This window comes from Chenopodium album, chromosome 2 (genome assembly GCF_948465745.1).
Source record: "Chenopodium album chromosome 2, dcCheAlbu1.1, whole genome shotgun sequence".
NCBI classification, from domain to species: domain Eukaryota; kingdom Viridiplantae; phylum Streptophyta; class Magnoliopsida; order Caryophyllales; family Amaranthaceae; genus Chenopodium; species Chenopodium album.
Window position 1 is genome coordinate 36,828,320 of NC_137835.1, and position 3,400 is coordinate 36,831,719.

The 3,400-nt window shown below is 43.2% G+C and overlaps 1 non-coding gene across 1 annotated transcript; it reads left to right on the top strand.

The window, feature by feature from the left end:
• Positions 1–258: 258 nt before the first annotated feature.
• Positions 259–366, top strand: LOC145606797 (small nucleolar RNA R71). Its single transcript, XR_014105435.1, has one exon. It is a non-coding gene; the product is annotated as a small nucleolar RNA R71 (small nucleolar RNA).
• The last annotated feature ends 3,034 nt before the right edge of the window (positions 367–3,400 follow it).

Below are 3,400 nucleotides of genomic sequence, written 5' to 3' on the forward strand. Positions count from 1 at the left end.
CAATTTGGAAAGCCCTTTTGTTAGTTGATCAATTTGATGTTGTAATTGATCAAATTTCTCCAATTCATAAATACCACCTCTCTTTGGAGCGTTTCTTCTTCGGCCCCCCCAAGAGTAATTCTTTGCTACCTCTTCTATTGTGGCTTCAACTTGATTTTGAGGGATCTTGATTAATTGGCCACCCGCCCCCGCATCCAAATTGGCTCTTGACATGGGCTCCAATCCGTCGTAGAAAAACCGCATGAGCAACCCTTGATTGTACTCATGGTGGGGACATGCTTGCACCAACTCTTTGAATCTCTCCCATGCTTCACCAAGACTTTCATCGGCCTCTTGCTCAAATGATGCAATTTTTCTTCTCATTTCGGCGGTCTTCTCTTCGGAGATAAAGCGCTTCAAGAACGCCTTTACAACCTCCCTCCATGTTGTGAGAGAGTTAGGCTTTACTTGCTTTAGCCATTTCTTTGCTCGTCCGGTGAGAGATTGTCGGAAAAGGTGCATACGAATGTAGTCTTGACTCACTTCACTGGTTTGCATCATTGCGCACAATTCAAGGAATCGGTCCAAATGTGAGGGTGCTCCTGAAAATTGCTCCGATTGGACCATTCGAGTATATTGTGGATGGATTGAGAACTTGGTTTCCGTGACGGGTAGCAAAATCCCTCCCGTGAGCTCATAATCCTCCGGATTTCCGAACTCACGAAACAAGACATCATTCTCTTGTCCCGCCATTGATTCGCGTGGTGAACTTGAAGAGTAAGTATCACTCTCACTATCAACTATATCACCAAAGCCTATTCCCTCGTCTTGATAAAGCCTACGAACTTGTCTCAAGGTTCGGTTGATTTCGTGGTCAATTTGATGTGAGGGTGCTCCTTGAGACCATAAGCATTCACCAAAGCTAAGCAAACAATTAGCAATGACAAGGATGATAAAACAAAAGAAACAAAAAGAAAAGAAAGCAAAATGACTCTAACAAAAGCAATAAAATTAGCTAAACAAGCCGCCTCCCCGGCAACGGCGCCAAAATTTGATAGGGATAGGATAGGTCGTTAAACAACCACCCTAATCAAATTAACAATTTATAATACCTAAACTTACACTAAACTAGTTAGTGGCAAGTAAAGGGTCGAACCACTAGGGAAGCACGCTAATTCAACACCTAATATCACTAATGCAAGAGTAAAAAGGGGATTGTTTTGTTGGTTTTGTTGATTGGAACACTAAAACTACAAGTAAGCAAGAAAATGATGATTAAAATCAATAGAAAATTACGCTAGGGATTTGGGGGTGTCCAATATGATTAGAAAAAGGAGAATAACGGTGATTATCATTAAACATATGCCAAATAACACAAGGTTCTACCTAAACAATTCATTCTCATGCAATAGTCTAGGCAAATCAATGAAAGAGGTCTCCCCTAATAAGGATCATTCTCATGCATCCTATTAGTTACAATCAAATCAAGAGAATAAAGAAGCACAATCCATAAAAAATCCACTTTAATAACTCATTCTCATGCAATCATTAAAATAGAGGTGATCCTAATCTAATTCAAATCACTTTCATGCATTTAAACTAGAAAACATCAAATTTAGTGCAACAATAATCCGAAGCTAATAAAAATCATGTCTTTCATCAATATATGGCATAAGTTCAATCCAACCATCATCATTCATCCATCATTCAATACATATCTTCCACCCCCTTTCCCTAGCTAAGAGTTTAGCCTAGAGAGGGGAGATTAAACATAATATCAAAACTAGAAATAAACACAAAAAACTCAAAACTAGACATGATTGAAATATATGAAATCAATAACAACAAGATAAACTAATAAGAAAGACAAAAATAAGTAACAATAAAGCAAATAAATAATATCAAAGGAAAGGAGAAGAGATTACTAAAGAAAGGATTGAAGAAAGATGAAAACTTGGATGCTTGCTTGATTGATGGAAGATTAAAGCTTGAGCAAAGTTGAATACAATAAAGGAATCTTGAATAACAATCTATTTTCTCTCTCTAGATTAGGCTAATGTTCTATGGAATTAGTACTAAGTGTCCCCTTATTACAAAGAGTCCCGTCTATATATATGTGGCTCCACCCAAAAGAAAGAGACTTGGACATGAAGGCGCAAATAAATCGTAAACCCAGTCGTGCGCGCCCGCACATGAGTGCTGTGCGCCCGCACACAATGTGTGTGCACCCTCTCATCGTAGTGTGCGGCCGCAACTTTGAGGGTACGGGGAAAATGAGCGCGCCCGCACATGAGTCCTGCGCGCCCGCGCATAGGTGTGTGCGCCCGCACAGAGGTCGCGCATAGGGTCGCGCAAACTCTCTGGTTTTGCTCTGTTTCTTCAGTCTGGCTGTGCGGGTTCTGACAGGGCTGCGCGCCCGCACAGCCTCACATGTGCGCCCGCACAGCACCCCCCGCACAACAGATAGCTTGGCTTCTTGATATCCTCTTTCTTTCGGCACATAATACCTACAAAACCAAAGCATGGAGATTAAAATAAAAACAAAGCGAGAAGACTAAGAGAAGGGAAGATAAGGGAGAAAAGGAAAGAGGAAGCAAAACTAAGTAAAAATGCTTAGAAAAAGGGCCAAACAAGCGCAAATGAGGGGAAAATCCTTAGAGAAAAAGGATAAAAGAGTGGCATAAATGCCACTCATCAATGGTTACTGACAAGCTTCTTTAGTTTGGACGCCTGCAGGCTATGCTGCGCGTGAGTGGTCTCAAAGGGCCCCTCAATGAGAAGACCAGGGAGGTAAAGGCAGGGAATGCTCGGGCCGCCTCTACTCTGGACAAAGCTCAGTTTGAGATTGCTCAAAATGAGATTCTGACAGTTGATATGTTGTATTCCCAGGCGTCTGCCAACCTGTAAGTTCAGCAAAACTTGGACGCAGCAAAGCAGCGAGTGAAGGATCTTTAGGATCAGGTCAAGGGCCTTAACGAGAAGCTAGAAAACCTCAAGGAGGCGGAGTAAAAAACGGCTAGCCTGGAGGCGACGGTCAAGAGACTCAAAGGGCGGCTGAGCAACCAGGAAAACCAACTCCGGACCAAGTATAGGTCCTTGATGGAGGAGGAGAAACAAGCCCTGGTCAAACAAATGATGGACGACAATGAGGTCATCATGCGTGCGGCATGGGCGGCTGCTCAGCCATCTGTCGATTATCAAACTTGGAAGGTCCGGTTTTATAAGGCTAATGACAATTTTAATACCCGTCTCCTCAGAGAAGCTCAAGAGGCGGCCGAAAAGGAGGCGGCTGTCAAGAATACCTCTGAGGGGTCCAGCTCGTCTGGGGGACGAGGAGGAGGAGGATCAGGAGGAGGATGCGAAAACCAAGAAGCAGGCGGTGGAGAACAAGGCGGATGCCGATGCTGAGAAGCTCCCCTGA